The following is a 17,121-nucleotide window of genomic DNA, read 5'->3' on the forward strand; positions in this document are numbered from 1 at the left end:
GGAGCAGTCTGGTCTGGCTGGAGAGGGCAAAAGGACAGCTGGGGCCCAGCTCAGGGACCCCTCTGGGCCGCTCTCCCCGAGATGGATGGTACTGACAGCGTCTGGCTTCTGTGCTGACAAGTCTGTACTGTGCTGTGCCCCTGTCGTCTGAGAACCCTCGTGTTCCCCCTGCTGAGTGAGAGTCACGTCTGGCTGCGGTGAGGTGCAGGCCTGGAGACCCCACACTCTGGGACAGAAAGCTCTGACCCCACCTTCCCACCCCCGAACATCTCTGCCTCCACGTGATGCTGTGGCCGTGGGCACTCACCGTTGTGCAGGATAGAGAAGTTCTCCCACTCTTGCCCCTGCACAAGGGAAATCAGTCAGGATGCTTTGCGGTGTCCCGTGATCACTGACCATTGATGTCATCGGATGTTTCACTTCCTGCTGGTCCCATGGTGCCGACTTGATGCTGCCCAAGATGCTCTAACTTTTCAGGAGGCTGGAATACCCTGCAGCTGTCTTCCAGTCAAGCCAGACTCTTGGATGTCCTATTGAATTACTCTGCCAGCCTCTCTTTCCTGCCTTGCTGCTGTGCCTGCTAACAGCTGGAAGTCTGCAGACCCACACCAAGGAGCCTGTCTTGTTCAAGTTATCTCTGCAAGAACCTGGGGCCAGGGGTCAGGTTGGGTGGGGCTGGGGGTAAGATTTTGTATGCTGAGTTTCGTGCCGTCGGACTCATGGAGGTAAACACCTGGTAGTTGTGCAGCAGTTCAGTTTGCAGAAACAAGGCTGCATTTTCCCCTACACCCAATCTAATGGAAAAAATGAAGCATGCAGATGCAGGCAGCGTTTAGAGGCTGCCCTTTGAAAAATGGCCCTGAACATGGGGCTCATTGGCCCACACCTCCTGGATCTGTCAGGACTCACTTTTAGTGCTAGAAATTCCCCACGTAGGCAGCTGGATTTGCTGTTGGCCCCAGGTGTGGCACAGGTCCTGTCTGGTACAAGCTCAGATGAAACAAAGGAGGGCATTCAATTTTCATGTTCCAGGCAGCTTCCCATTTTAAGTGGCTTGTAAGAAACAGCCTAAGCAGCATGGTTGGTTGCTGAGGGTCCTGCACAGTGGTACTATCCCAAACCAGTCTCGCTTCCCTTTACAAATATTACACCCCTGTGTTGACACTTGGCCACACCCCACGTGGGTCCCTCCCCTGCCCTAGACAGGCTTACCTGGGAGAGTGCTTTGGGATCCTCAGCGGGATAGCGCTGTGGTCTCTATTTGGTGGTTTCCATGCGGACTTTACTCAGACCGTCTCCCATTGCTTCCAACTGCAAAACTCAGCCAGGGCCTCCGGGTTTTGCCCTGTGGGGTGTGAAGTGTTCTTCTTGTCCTGTGTCACTGCTGCCCTGACGCCCACCATGGGCTGAGCTGGCAGAAGGTGAGTGTGCTGGCCCTTGTGAGACTCAGCATTGCTGCCCTTTCCTGGGCCATAGCTGCACTGGCCTTTCTTGTCTGCTGGTAGGGGGCAGAGCTGGTGGTGCCGGGAAGTGCCTCTGGTGTGCCAAACGAGGGCTGCTCTTGGGAATCCCCAGTAAGCCAGAGCCGTTTGGTTTGTGCTGCCATTAGACCACTTGCCTCCTCAGAACAACTGCAGTGACTCCCGGGCAGCCGGTGGTGACACGTCACCTGGAGACAGAAGCAAACTCGTCACCAGTCAGGTGTGCTGCTCCATCACGTACCTGCTGCTCTCCCAGCACAGACTCGACCTCCTGCCCTTTGGTTCCCTTGCCGTGGTCCCCATCGTTTCTCTTCTTGTCCTGGTGCATGAGACCTGGGTCTGAGAGCTCAGACACTACCCAGGGCCAGGCCGGCCTAGCAAAGCGAGGTGCTGCACAATGAGGGGGACACTGCGTCGGAAGGGTTCTCACTCAGCGAGCACAGCACCAGCCCCCTCACCCAGGAGCAGTTTTCATAGTGAGCCAAGCTGTGAATCCTACCTATCATGGAAACCCTTTCTGGATGGGGCACTGCCGCACCTGGGCTCAGCGAGCGCAGGGCTGGTGAGGGTGTAGCATTTCCCAGAGCTGACATACAAGTACCATAGAATCCTGGGGCTGGAAGGGACCTCAGAGTCCAGCCCCTGCCCAAAGCAGGATCAACCCCAGCTAAAAGATCCCAGCCAGGACCATGTCAAGCCTGGACTTAAGAACCTCCAGGGATGGAGATTCCAACCCACTGTCTCGGTAACGCATTCCAGTGCTTCGCCAACCTCCTGGGCAAATAGGCTTTCCTAATATCCAAACTGCACCTCCCACCTGGTGAGGTTCCAGCTCCCTGCATCTCAAGAGTAAGGGCATGAACCCCATCATCCTGGGCAAATTCTAGCTCCAGAAAAGTCATGTTCTTGATTTAGATTCCTACTGCTCCTTCGTCTGGTTACACGGTTCTCATCATACGCTTGCCAATTTCTCTTAAAACACCCAGGTCACCCTGCTGGGGGACTACAACCTACAATTGGATGAGTTGGTTCCTTGTGTGCCGTGTCAGGGCAGAGCTGCTGGGCCTCTCTTGGCATTGAATCCTCGTAGCTGGGCGAATACAGCAACCAAGTATTCCCCCAAATTCATTGGACTGTTCAAACAAATTGACTCAGCTCTGTTTGTGCCCATGTTGCATTGACGTGCTGGAGCTAGTCTTGCCAGTGAGCTTGCGGGCAGGAGCACAGGACAGCTACAGGGAATAGAGACAAACAGTCCATTTCAAACTTGTGCTCACACCAGGAATGTAGCCCCAAGAGTTTGCTCATCCGAGCAGGGAAGAGTAGCAAATATCTCATGAGCCATGTGACCAGCTGACTGGGTAGACTTTGGCTGTGATGCACAGGCAGCAATGCCCACAACAGGCGGCTGGCAGGTGAGGTTCCGGCTGACATTCACCCACACAGTCAAGGAGAGCGGGTGGGCAGGCTGGGCCAGGGTCCCTCCCAAGCCAGAGCCCGGCCAAGAGCAGGGTGATGACATGGAACCTCACAGCACGGTCTTAGTTCTGTGTCCAGCATGACTGCACGCGGCTCTGGGCACTTGGCTCAGCGCCTTTGGCCTAAGGTGGGAGGGAGGCCAGCTTGTGGGGACTGGTCAGCCATTTGCGCAGACACCAAAGCGGCGTTTTTAAAGAGGTTCTTGGAGGAATCACTCTCTTGTCCTTCCCATTCACCGCTGTGTGCAGAGGAGACCCTGGGCTCCTCCCACCTGTGCCAAAGGATCTGCCTGCCCACATGGGGCTGCCATGTCCCCACATGCCCTCTCGGGGAGGGTCATGTCCTCACGTGCCCTCTCATGGGGCCATGTCCTCTGTATCAGCCCAAATCACCTCCTGGAAGTGAACGAGACCCACTTGGGCCCCCAGGTCCAGTCTGTGTCATTGCCTGCGCAGGAAATGCAGTGAGGGTGGGTTCCTCATGGGCTGCCGGCATTTTTGCTCAGGCCTGGTGGAAAGCCAGAGAGAAAATGTGACTAGAGCAATTCAAACACACCTCAGTTTGGGGTCGTTTGCTGGAGGGCTGTGTATGTTTTTGCCATGGTGAAACTCTTCTCCTCTCCCCTTTGCTGTAGCCCCGAACCTTGCCCCCGGGCTCTGTCCCTCCTCTTCCTTGTTTCATGGAAGCATCTCACAGAGCTCCATGTGGTGCAAATTCTGCTAGCTATGGAGTATGGTCTCTGCCAACCCTCAGGCCTTTGCATGGCAAGGCAAGCCCGGCCATCACCAGGCCACAGGTCCAACCTCCCAGAGATTGCCTCGTTCAGGGCAGGAGTCAGTGATTCCAGCTGCTCCCAGTGCCATCCCTGCTGCTGTAGGCATGTCTCCAAGCCATTCTGCAGCTCAGCGGCACCATAGCAATTGACGTGCCACTGGTAGCTCAAGCCAGAGAGCTAAGTTACGTGTTTGGAGATGCATGAAGCTGTGTCCCAAAGCGTATTGGTTTCTTAGCTGCTAGAGCCATGACAGACTAGCTGCTTCTGCTGCAGGGCCCCAGGGCAATTGTCTCCTCACAAGCCTGGCAGATGATCCTTGGAGTCTGAGGAAGAGGAAAAAGAATAGGAGGAATTGGAAGAGCCACATGGTGCAGCAAAGGCTGAAGGCTCCCTCTCCCACCTCTCCAGAGGGGAGTGACACTGCGCCTTCACCATGGGAGATGGGGACTGAACAGCTCCAGGCGTTGCAGAGAAGTTCCTGGCAGTCCAGGCTGGGCTGCAAGAGGGATGTCACACCAGTTCTTTGGGGCTGCAGTGCAGGGAAGACCATTCTTCCTGCACACAAATGGCTCCTCCAGCTGGCAAATGGCTTCTGCCTCATGCTGTCCTCACTTCCGCTCCAGCAGAGACATGGCCGCCTTTCCCGAATGGCACAGCAGGGATGGGATAGCTTGTCGGCGCGCCCTCCACTGAGGTCTCTGGTCAGCTCAGCAGCTTGGGTGAGGGACTCCTGGGCATGGGAACTCGTTAGCTATAACACTCCTCTCACTGCTCCCTGGCCTTCCCGGGGAAGGTTACCTGATGATGATTGGCAGGTAGTTTTATACGTGAGGCCACTGTTGGAACCCCAGCCCGGAGAGGAAGGAAGATAAGCCAAGGTGCTCTGGATGGTGAACCAGCCATTCCCCTGGAGGGATCTGTGATGCATCAGATGCTGTGGCCAGGTCCCCAGGAATGTCACAACACTTAGCTTTCAACCCTCGCCTACTCCAAGGTTACAGACCAACCAAGATGTCATGAGAGGCTTCAGCTGTTTAATATGAAGGTTCTGTGTGGAAATCAGCCACAAGGTAGTCCCATTCATGTGAGCTATGGCTCCTTGCATCCTCACCAACTTCTCGGCAGCCATGGCAGCCCTGCCGAGGGAATCACAGTGTATCTGTGGGCGGGGGCACTAGGAAATGTTGTATAGTGAGGATGCTGAAAGCCATGGAATCAAAGTGTAAACTTGGTATGTGATGGAAACCACTTCCAGCCAGGGGCTCCAGCAGCCCGCCCAGCCCCCTAGTTCCAGTATCTGTGCTGGGGGGTCTAAAATAGGAAGTGGTGGCCTGTACATGACAGCATTCAGTGTTCCACCTTGAGCCTGGCCACTTCCCTAGGAGCTTGGAATTGGTGCACCATGGTCTTCGCGTCTGGGTTAAGAGGAGCAGAGGGGTGAGACAGCCTAGAACTGATTTTTCATATGAGGGAGCAGCCTATTCAAGGACAGCCATTCCTGATGGTCCCATTCAGTCTAGTGCAGAGGTGAGGAGCAAGTCTCGCAGGTGACTGGGCAGTTTCTCCATAAGCATTTTGCCAAGTGTCTAGCAAAGTTTCCTGGTAGAGTAGAGACAGAATGTGCAAACTTGGTCTTCCTTTGCCATCCACTTCATGCACATGACTAGTGTCGCCTCGTCTTCCTTTCGTTTGGAGCACTAGCCGAACGCATTCCATTTTTCCTGCCACGTGCTGCTATGTAAGCTGTGAAACATTGTCTAATGGCTAGAGGGAATGGCTCTAGTGGCCGGTCCCAGCTCTGTTTCATTGTGTGGCCAATAAAAGTGGCAATTCACTTGCCACCTTTATGTCTCAGTTTCCATCTCAATGGGCAGATCAAAGCAAATAATGAAAAAAAAAAGAAGCAAAGATGTTATTCTCAGTGAATTTCAAAGTCACATATATGAGTGTCCGTGGCTGCCAAATTTCAAATTTGCACACTCACATTGTCCATTCAGGTGGGTTTGCTGGCTCACACCCAGTCAATGGAGAGAATTTATCCCTGGTAGCTTATCTAACCCATCACAGCTGAGCATCACAGCTCAAGAAGTGTATAACTGTGATCAATCCTAAGAGTAAAATGTTCCAAAAAGTAAGTGCAGACTAAATCCAACTATTGAATATATCCAGCTGGTCACAACGATTCCACCGGCAGAGAAAGAAACAAACTTCATCAGCTAAGATATTGTTGGTGACTTATTCTGTTAGCTCTGACAGTGGGGACAGTCACACGGACCCACCTCTGGGTCCTTTGAGGGTGAGGTGTCTTTAATGTGGAAAGCATTGTGTGATTCTCCCAGGGAACGGTGCAAGAGGAGCTCAGACCATTAGTCCGCAAGTCCATGTGCTGTTCTTGAGCAACCAAAACTCAAAATGCAATTGAAAAACTCCATCAAACCAATTCATCTTTTCTTTATGTTTTGTTTCCTCCAACCCCACCACTCCTGTACCTAACCCGACCAGGCCAATCATTGCTCCAAGATGGCCCCACAGTTGCCTAGCAACCCTCTAGCTGTTGTGGGAGACCCAAACCAAAACTCTCTCTCCCAAATAAACCGAAACTGTAAGTGACTAACTCATGTTGTCATCGTCCCCTGCGATGATGCCATGTGGCTGGTTGTAACCTCGTTGCATGATTTGACGTTGAGTTTTCTCTATCTCTATTTCTATACCTTTATTTTTTCTGTACTAGTGCTTTTCTTTTGGCGATTGTGAAGTGCCGTAGTGAAGCCCCTGGTGGATAGTTTTTGGAGTGCTGATTGGTCAGTCTTGATTAGTTGTGAATCTTGACTCCCGCCTCTCCCCTGAACTCCATCTTCTCGCCTGCCCTCTCCTCTTTTCTCTCTGTTGTAATGTAAGAATTGTGCTTGTGTTTCACCAGCATTCACTGCGTGACCATGATGACTGGGGAACTGTTATGATTGTTGTTGAATCACTCTTGGTTCCAACAGCATTTCTGAAAAAGGTGCTTTTGTCTTATTTCAGCTGAGACAAGGAGCAAAGGTTTTATTTTATAGTCTTCTCCCTTTTGTAATTTGCAAAATGTAGTCTCAAAAACATTGTAGTGCAGGTAAAAAAGCCCTTGTGCCTATCCTGCCCATTAACCCTTCAGCAGTCTGGTTTGCTCACTGTGAGGCCAGGTCTACACTACGATGAAAAATCAATTTAAGATACACAACTCCAGCTATGTACAATTTGTCGTGCCTTCCCCTCAGTGGGAGGTCGATGGGAGAAAATCTCCCGTTGACTTCCCTCACTCCTCACTGTCGCGAGGAGTACCAGGGTCGGTGGTGGAGCCCTGATGGTTCGATTTCGTGCAGCCTCACCACGCACACTAAATCAAACCCCAGGAGATCGACCACCGCTGCGTCACTCTTTCAGTAAGTGTAGCTGCCCCTGAGTCATAACTGAAATCTTGTATTTCCTTGCTGCATAGTCCTTCTCCTCCCATCCAAGGGGTAATTCAGCGTCAACTAGCAGAAAGCAATGCTGGGACGGGAGAGTCTGAGTTGTCAGGAAAGACTGAGGTGGGGTTCTCAAAAGAATACATAATAGGTGCTTCACTCCCATCCCCTAACCCAGGAGGACTAATAACTCACCTTGGGGTCAGCCGGTGGCATTCTGCTCCCTTCCATCAGGACATCAGACCCTTTCGAAAGAGGAGACAGAGCTGGCAGTCTTGGGGATTCTGCAAAGCTAGGAAGCCTATACTGTGAGCCCAGCACAGATACAAAGTTTGTACCCACGTCTGTCTGCAAAAATGATGCGTGCATATGTGCCTCGACATCTGCAGATGCCAATACCTATGGCTATAAAGCAGCTAGCCACACACCCTCAGATACAAAATCTGCATCGGCAGCAATATCCACAACATGAGCTACAGATAAGGTGGGTTTGCAGGGCTCCACCCAGACTCTCAGTGTCAAAGAGCCAGATCGGATTTCAAAGTTAGGACACAATTCTTAGCTGAAATGGCCCAGATTTCAGTGGGGTCAGACCACTGAAGTTCTCTTTCTGCTGAGCATTTTGCAGTGACTTTAATGGCTCAGTGGCCCAGCTGATGGGCGTGTGTATCTCACCAATGCTCCTCCATGCCACTGAATGAGCTCATGGGAACCCTGGGAAATTTAAAGGTGCCTTGGCCTTTTTATTGAGGTCTTAGACTCAAGTTGAGGTTCAGTTCAACTGGAAATACATTCAGAGGCTCTAATGGTAGTTCCTCCAAACTGCAAAACCACTGTGTGCTATTGAATATAAAGACAGTCCAGACTGAAATAGCAGAGTCAGCTCCAGGTCAGGATCCAGGTGCACTGAGAGAATTTGGAGAGGACCTAGGACTGAAGTAGAAGAAGGCTGAGATGTATTCATTAACAGAGCTGTATGGAGAGGAAGCTGCCAGCCAGATCTGAGGGTCACAGGCAGAGCTGCATGAGGGGAAACCAGGACACCAGAGTAAGCGTGTGTAGTGCAGTGGATGATAAAGACACGTTGACAGAGCTGGTGGAAGGGTGGCGGAGTGGCAGGACAGAATGGAGGTGCCTTGGCAGAAGTATGTGAAAGAAAGAAATTTGCGTAACTCTTCCCGTCCACAACATATGACTATGTCCCTTCCTCTGTTTCCCAAGCCCTTAAAGTCACCCAACATTAAAGCTGTTCTTAGCAGGTTCTTGGGCATTGTATGCTCCAAGAGGCTTTGGAAAGCCAGGAGCCTGTAATGTGCCCTCTGTTGTCTTGCAGGTTGGATGCCCTGCAGGTATATGAAGAGTATGAAGGATCCGAACTCGTAACTCTCTTTCTTTGCAACACATCATGGAGGAAGAGAAGAAATGCTGGCGACACAGAGAGCCATTGCAGTTTTATCTTCTTTTGTAATGTTCAAATCGGTCTTCTTGGTTTCTTAACAAGAAAGCAAAAGACCCAATGATGGAGGAGAAAAGACAACCAGGCGAAGGTACTTGCTGAGTAAGACTATTAAATGGTGGCAGCTGAGAAGACTGTGAGTGCCTCACCGGGAGAGAGGTGGGATTCTTGAAAGGAAACACAAATCAACCTAGGATTGTGAGCTAGGACCACTTGTTAATGAGGATGAGCCCGACCCTTTCAAGGCGCGCCTTTGCTGCTACAGGTTTCAAAAGCGGGACTAGGAACGAGGATGCAAACGGATATAAACCAAAGTCAGTGGGATTGGACCAGGCTTGTATGTTTCACCTGGATAGTGCTTTGTTTTAAAAGGGAAAGAGAAATTCATTTTTTCCATATCTCTGGAAAAAGGGGAAATCAAAGGCTGAGCAGATGTTGGACTTATAGAAGAGATATATAAATACATTTTATATATACATATATATATATATAGACAAATATATATATATATATACACACACACACACCTTGGAGCAGGGAGGGGGATGTGCTCCTCTCCTTGCTTGTCACTGGCACAGGGACATAGGATTTACTTCTTTCAAAGTCATATCATTCCTTAGAGTTTAGGGACCAAAGGACTACTGCTTTTTTAAATATATATATAAATAAATTAATTTAAAAAAAAAACAAAGAAAAAAGGTAAAAGTATCATGCAAAAGCTGCAATGTTGTAAAGAGAACAAGGGATACTCGAAAGAGCTTTGTTTACTGTGCAGTGTATTTCCAGTGGCCCAGTGACCGCATAGGCTGGGGAAGTCACGGGGCTTGGATTGCTTTGGCGTTTTTCCCAGGCTGTCATGGCACCTTTTTCTCTCACCCCTCTCCTATTCTGGGCAAAAAAATAGAACAACAGCTCTCGGATTGTTGGCAGAGGTGGGCGAAAGACAAAAGTTTACCTCCACCACGGACGGGGAAGAAAGTCATTCCATTTGCAATCGTTCCTGGAAGATCCGGGGTTTTCTGAAGGAAAAAAAATTAAACCCAGTGAAGATGTTCATTGTGAAGGGAAGTTTTCATTTTTTTTTTTTTAGGCCTTATGAACTTGTGAATTCCATCCAACTTAATCTCTTTTCACTAAACATTTCGATTTTGATTCAACTCCCTTTGTGACAAAAAATGATGGGGGGTTGATGAATGTCACCCCACCCCACTGTTGAGAAAGAGATGAGAAATGGGCCACCTGCCACCTTTGCTAGCTCCTGAGACTAATGTGACATCCACAGCCTCTCCTTTACACTGTGTGCAAGAGGCAATACAAGGCTATATTGTTGTCCATCCAAATCCAACTCTGTTACACCAGGGCATCCCTTGCTAAGGTCACTGCATTACCAGGGCATAGCCCATCAGCATGTGCTTCGTAGGCGGCAGAGTGACAGATGTGACACACAATACCTGATGCTCCGGCCTAAGGCTATCTCAGACTATGCCCAGTCTCTGTGAACTGCCCATCTCCCCTTCCTGTGCTTGCACGTCTCAAGGTAGAAACAGAAGATTTTCTTTACCACCCATCCCACGTCACTTCTCTAGAGTTCCTGTCAGAAGAGCAGATTTGCTCCAGGCCAGATATTTGCATCATGGTCTACATCTTTTCCACCAGCTGATCACTGCATGTGTCCAAAGGTATCATTCAAGCTCAGCCAGGCAGTGCAAGAAGCCAGCCATTACTTCAAATAGTGGACCAGACTGTGCTCTGGCCCATCGAGTTGAAACAAAGGCTAAATTCACCCCTAAGGTATCAGAGAAAGTTTAGGCTGGAAGGACTCGAGATGCAATCAAGTCCAGCTCTTCCTCCTGCAAGCAAACCTTCATCTTTCCCCACTTCCCATGGCCAGAATAAAAAAGCCCAGCCACTTGGCTACATACAAAAAATAAAACTAGAGCGAGAGGAAAACCTTGGCAAGACCCGCCACCTCGGGGAGAGGTCAGATTTTGAGCGTCTTAGAGAGTTATAGTCATAGAATGCAAGTTTGGCTGCACTGGAATCAATGGGTGTTTCACCTTTGACTTGCAGGGGCTCCTGGTTTCACCTCTGCAATGGAAGGCCAGAAGATCAGTCTGGCTCAGGGATTCCTGTATGGAGCAGAATAATTTGGCAGAATGGTAGAAGCAGCGATGCTCCCCTGTCCATAAATGTGTATACACCTCCATGCTGTCCATCACTCTTGTCTCACCCGTCCCTTTCCTTCTCCTCTTTGATGTTCTCCAGGATGGCTGAACATTCACACCCCTCCTCCCCAGCCATGGGAACAGTCAGTGTGCAGCCACGGCCCTTTGAAACTCTCATGTCCTGCAGGGAGGGAGAGTCCCTTTGTAACAGGTGCTCACTGGTAGTCGGTGGAATTCACCCTGCAAAGCAGAAGCTCCCAAATAGGACAGAGGGGACCTTAAAGGGCCAGACCATATCTCCTGTGGGACCTTAAAGGGGCCAGGCCGTATCACCCGTTGGATGGAGAAGCAGGCCAGGAGCTCTTTGCTTTTAATTTCTTCACACATCTGCCACTGCTTTTTCCTTCCATTCCGGCACAGCACATGTTTCTGCCCAGGCACTAGTCTGTGCCTTCCCCTGGGCCTGACCCTACCTCCTACGCAGACAGAGCCAGCATACGGCTTACGAAAGAGAAGGCGGGGATTCGGGATCTCAAGCCAGCCCCACAGAGTCAGCTCGTGGGAGAGGAGAGCACATCTGAAGCCACAAAAATGACCCCCATTCCCTGTGGCTGCATCCCTGATGCTGTCCCACATCAGTGTCTATGAGCATCCATTGCACAGAATGCCTGCCATTCCCTGCGAGCATCACCAGAGTGCGGGGAAGCTGCCAAGCAGCGTGGCCTTGACATGCAGTAACCCGTCTGGTGTTGTTACTCATAGGGCATGGGTAACCAATTGCAACGCCACTGACTCCATCACCTGCCAGCCAAATTCTGGACATGGAACTGTTTGCAGACCTGCTCACCTTATATGACCAGAGCATTTACTTGAATTCACTGCCTCTTGGACAGAGTGGGGTTTTAAGAGGTGTTAATTACCGTGCTGTGTATGGGAGCAGCTGCTGGGCACCAGATGCTCTGGCCATTGCTACTTGTTCTCTAACATTATTTATTTAGAACTAACTGAGGCTCTGGCTGTGTCTACACTGCATGGGTTTTTTTTCGCCAGCCCAAGGTTAAAATAAATAAAGTCGAAAAATCACATTCACGCAGTCACAGCACTGGGAAACGGAGTGTTCGCCTTTCCAGCCGCAGTCCACAGTCACAGCCCTGCAAAAGGAGCCTTCACAGGAGCCAATACCAGCTGCACTTTGTTCGAAAGGGGCCGACAAAAGCCGTTTGCAGAGCGGAAGTTATTGTTTTGACAGCAAAGCCCGCCTACCTTGACATTTCATGCAGGGCAGTGCAAATGTTCCACTTTTTTTTCCCCCCCAAAAAGGGGTTTTTTCTGCTAAAACCCACGAGTGTAGCCGAGCCCTCTGTCTCAAACCAGGGTTGTTCGCAGCGAGGTAGGAAGGAAGAGGAGGGGGTGCAAGGAAGGGTGCTGTACAGGCACTGCATGGTTCATGCAGAGGACTGGCCAGTGGGCCTCGGCCTCCGTTCCTGACATTGCTGCCGATTCACGGGCTGGGATAAAAGCGTTATTTAAAGCTACTTCACCTGCTCTGCGGCAGTTTTAGAGCAGGAATAGCACTGGCTGTGTCACTCCGAGGAGCCATCGTGAGGCATAGTTCGGGGGTGCCTGCAATCTTTGCACAGCTGGCTCTGTAGACATGAGACATATTAGTCTTATTTTTCTCTATGGAGCACATACTGGTTGCCGCGCTGGGGTGCATCACGCGAAGCCTGTCGAGATACTAGTGTAATGACCTCGGCTGCAAGAACCTGCCTGCATCAAGAACACTGAACTAATCTGGGCTCTGGTCCCTCTCTCTGGGAGCAGGAGCCAGCCAGCCCGCCCACTGCAGCTCTGCCACTGACTAACGTATACTGGCTTAGGCATCTGATGCAGGCTGACCCCACCCAGGCACCAGGAGCGGCTCTGAAAGTGCAGGTGGGGGATCAGGCATCCCGTCTGCTCACATATCTGCTGAGACTGGCGCTGGTTGAGCAAACGTTGGTGGAAGCAACCTAAACCAGAGCTCCTAACGCCAGCATGCGGCAGCCTGCAGATCTCAGCGCCCACACCCTCCTATGGCAAGTACATGCTGTCAGAAATCCCGGAATGTCTCCAAACCCACCTTGTCTCTGTGCATCTCTTGAGGCATCTCCTGCCCCCCAGTCACAGGCTCTGAGAGTTGTTCTGGAGTCACTGGGTTGAGGAACAATGCTCACCACCTCCCCCCATCACACCACCATCCACTCCTGGCCACTCACACTTTCGCTGGGCTTGCTGCTGTCTGCAGATACCCCACAAGGGAGGGGGGCTTGGTGTCCCTTGAGCGGTATTAACCAAGGGCCAGATCCTGCTCTGAGCTGCACTGGTATAACTTCACTCACATCTGTCCTCCGTGCCCCACAGACCAGTCGCTTTGCAACAGGAGGGCTGTCGATACTGGTGGCCCATGAGAGGAGGAGAGGAGGTCTGAGAGGGAAGTCAGATAATGCCCAGCCAAGCAGGGTGCAGAATGGACAAGGCATGTGGAGAGACCAGCTGTGGCTAGCTGCCCTTCACAGCCGACACGCCCGGGTTCGGTCACTTGGCCACTGGACTCCTCTTTCTGTGATTCATTGTTACATTTCCTAGTGGTTTAGAGCAGAATGCGTTTGTAGACCGTTCGCATTTAACGTAGGGTAACTCTCCATTTGAAAACAAAAAAAGACAATCGACTTTAGTGATCCTGTGAAATTGACTTTTTTTTAAAAAAAGGAAAGAAAGAAAAAAAAAAAGAAAACCCATACAGCAGAGATGATATTCACACCACAATGACCAATAAGCGCTATGGTGACCATGGGGCCTGTTAGGTTCAATAACCCTGTTCCAGCTGCCTCCCGGACTCGGTTTTTGCTAAGAGGTCAGGGAGATTCAGCCACCTGCTCCCTTCTGCCTAGTTGCAAAAAGTGGTGTTTTGAGTGCTCAGTCTGTTCGTTCGCTCGTCCGTGCTGAGGTTTTGATGGCTTAGCTCCCCATACACTCTGCATAAAGAAACTGCCTTGCCCAGGGAAGCTATAGGCCAATTTTAGAAAGCAAAGCGTGCTCTGTTATCAGCTACTGAAAAAAAGGCGGCCTTGGCTTAAGGGCCAAGGTGCAGCTGATGGGAGATCTTGAGTAGTCTTAATTTGTGCTGTGTCACACAGACCCAGGTTTCCTTTTAATGATGATGGGCAGTTGGAAGTCTCAGTTCAGGCAAAGAAAGCACCCGCTGGACAGAGGCCCTGATTAGCCTGCGTTTTGCAACCTGGGTCATCATTTACACCTGTTTCAGGAGAGCGTAGGACTCTCCCAGAGCAGAACTGGTGCATCTTGTAGCCACTTGGTGCCAGCACCAATGGCAGCAAGTGATGCAGGGTAACAGAGAAGTAACCCCAGAGCCTTCTGACTCAGCCGCCAACTCAGAGTGCGGAATGGTTGGCACATGAAGAAGGCAAAGTGAGTCAGTATTTCAAGGCAGGCTTGTTTGGGATGGGAGAGGTGCCTTAGCTGCCCCAGAAGACTGGAGGCCACAAACTGACCTTTGGGTAACTGGAACGGTGATGTTAGAGCAATGGGAGATCAGCTTTGCTGGCATGGCCAACGGTTGGGATCAAGCCACAGACAGAGGAGACCAAAGAGGTGTATGCGCTGCAGCTCTTGTTTAGCCATCCTGAGTATTAGAGCTCAGAGACATAAAGCTTGCCTGGCCTGTCACTCTGGAGTGAGTAAAAGCAAGACCTTCGTAGGACTTTAATCTTAATGGCTTGGCCAACATCAAATAGGCATTCAGCTACTGCAAGGCGGGGCACAGAGTTAAGAACCTGACTAGTCTAGACTGGAAGCCTGAAAGGATAAGTGGCAAGCAGTAGCCGAGGCACCAGTGGTCCAGTGGGTGGGAATTTAGATCACTGGAGCTGTAGGGTACAAGCCTGCCTCAGGGAGGGCCTAGGAGATGTCAGGGTTCATGTTGCTAAGATGCTTTGAAAGCAGGGAATGAAGGATGCATTGCACAAGGAAGGGGACAGTCATCTTCTAAGGCTCGCCTAGTATTTCCAGATGCTCACAAATCCAGTGGTTGGGCCTGAAGGAATGGAGGCTGGGATTTCCAAAGGAGCCTAAAAGAGGTAGGTGCCTAATTCCTATTGACTTCTAATGGAAGTTGGGTGCCTAACCCCCTTTGGCTCCAGACGAAAAGAGCTTTCTTGAAAGGTTAAAGGGAACAGGCAAGTGCCTGCTCATGTGACATGCCTCACGTTCCCATTCTCCTAGTGGCATTAGCAAGAAAGGAAACAACTGAGACAGGTGACCCCCCCCCGGTTGGGTGCTGGGCTCACAGGCTAGAGAATCTGGCAATGATCTAACCTCAGCCTTAAGAACATACAAACAGCCACACTGGGTCAGACCAACGGTCCGTCTAGCCCCTTGTCCTGTCTTCCCACAGTGGCCAATGCCAGATGCCCCAGAGGGCGTGAACAGAACAGGTAAGTGATCCCTCCAGACACCATTCCTGCCCATCCGCTAATAGCCACTGATGGACCTAACCTCCATGAATTTATCTAGTTCTTTTATGGAACCCTGTTGAAGTCCTGCTCTTCACAGCATCCGCCGGCCAGGAGTTCCACAGCTTGACTGTGTGCTGCCTGAAGAAATACTTCCTTTGGTTTGTTTGAAACTGCTACCCATTAAGTTCATTTGGTGGCCCCTAGTTCTTATGGGAACAAGTAAATAACTTTTCTTTATTCACTTTTTCCACAGCAGTCATGATGTTATAGACATCCATCATATCCCCCGTTCATCCCCTCTTTTTTAAGATGAAAAGTCCCAGTCTTTTTAATCTCTCTTCCCATGGAACCTGTTCCAAATCCCTCATCACTTTTGTTGCCCTTTTCTGAACCTTTTCCAATGCCAAGATATCTTTTTTTGAGATGCAATGACCACATCTGTGTGCGGCATGCAAGATGTGGGCGTACCATGGATTTATGTAGACACAATAAGATATTCTCTGTCTTATTCTCTGTCCACTTTTTAATTATTCCAGAAATTCTGTTTGCTTTTTTGCCTTCTGCTGCACATTAAGTGGATGTTTTCAGAGAACTATCCACAGTAACTCCAAGAACTCTCTGAGTGGTTATAGCTGAATTATTTAATCATTTTGTACGTACGGTTGGGGTTATTTTTTCCAATGTGCATTACTTTGCATTTATCAACATTAAATTTCATTTGCCATTTTGTTGCACAATCACTTAGTTTTGTGAGATCTTTGTGAAGCTCTTCACAGTCTGCTTTGGTCTTAACTGTCTTCAGCAGTTTAGTACTATCTGCAAATTTTGCTACCTCACTGTTTACCCCTTTCTCTAGATCGTTTATAAATAGGTTGAAAAGAATTAGTCCCAGTGCAGACTGTGTGAGGACACCACTCATTTCTACTCTCCATTCTGAAAACTGACCATGTATTCCTACCCTTTGTTTCCTGCCTTTTAACCAGCTCTCAGTGTATGAGAGGACCTTCCCTCTCATCCCATGACAACTTAGTTCATGTAAGAGCCTTTGATGAGGGACCTTGTCAAAGGCTTTCTGGAAATCTAGATACACTATGTCCACTGGATCCCCCTTGTCCATGTTTGTTGACCCCTTCAAAGAACTCTAATAGATTAGTAAGACATGATTTCCCTTTACAGAAACCATGTTGACTTTTCCTCAACAAATCATGTTCTTGTGTGTGTCTGACAATTTTACTCTTTACTGTGGTTTCAACTAATTTGCCTGGTACTGACGTTAGACTTGCTGGTCTGTAATTTGCAGGACCACTTCTAGTGCCCTTTATAAATATTGGTGTCACAGTGGCTATTTTCCAGGCATGTAGCAGAAAAGCTGATTTAAAGGCTGGGTTACAACCAGAAGTAACAGTTCTGCAATTTCACATTTCAGCTGTTCCAGAACTCTTGGGTGAATGCCATCTAGTCCCAGTGACTTGTTACTATCAAGTTTATCAATTTGTTTCAAAACCTCCTCTGGTGAAACCTCCATTTTGGACAATTCCTCAGATTCCTCAATTCCCCCACATCCTCAGCGGTGAAGACTGAAGCAAAGTATTAATTTAATTAAGCTCTCATATTCATTCTCCTGTCTCCTCTGAGTTTCAAAGGTCTCAGATTCACAAGCAGGAGAAGAATCTAGACAAGACCATACCCTGGCATACTATGCGCTACGTACAAAGTAGACATGGGCCATTTTTGTCCCACTTAGTTGTTTGAGATTTTTTGCACAAATCCTGCTGAATTGTTGCTCTTGCCAGACTCGAGGGATG

General features: G+C 49.7%; 1 protein-coding gene across 1 annotated transcript in view; it reads left to right on the forward strand.

Annotated features, from left to right (window-relative positions):
- The window catches only part of CELF6 (CUGBP Elav-like family member 6), a 90,584-nt gene extending 82,016 nt beyond the window's left edge, over positions 1–8,568 (forward strand). Inside the window, exon 13 of the mRNA XM_075007278.1 lies at positions 8,512–8,568. The gene's annotated coding sequence lies outside the window, so the exon portion shown is untranslated. The remainder of the gene's footprint in view (positions 1–8,511) is intronic.
- Positions 8,569–17,121: the final 8,553 nt, after the last annotated feature.

Source organism: Carettochelys insculpta, chromosome 12 (assembly GCF_033958435.1).
Source record: "Carettochelys insculpta isolate YL-2023 chromosome 12, ASM3395843v1, whole genome shotgun sequence".
Lineage (NCBI taxonomy): Eukaryota > Metazoa > Chordata > Testudines > Carettochelyidae > Carettochelys > Carettochelys insculpta.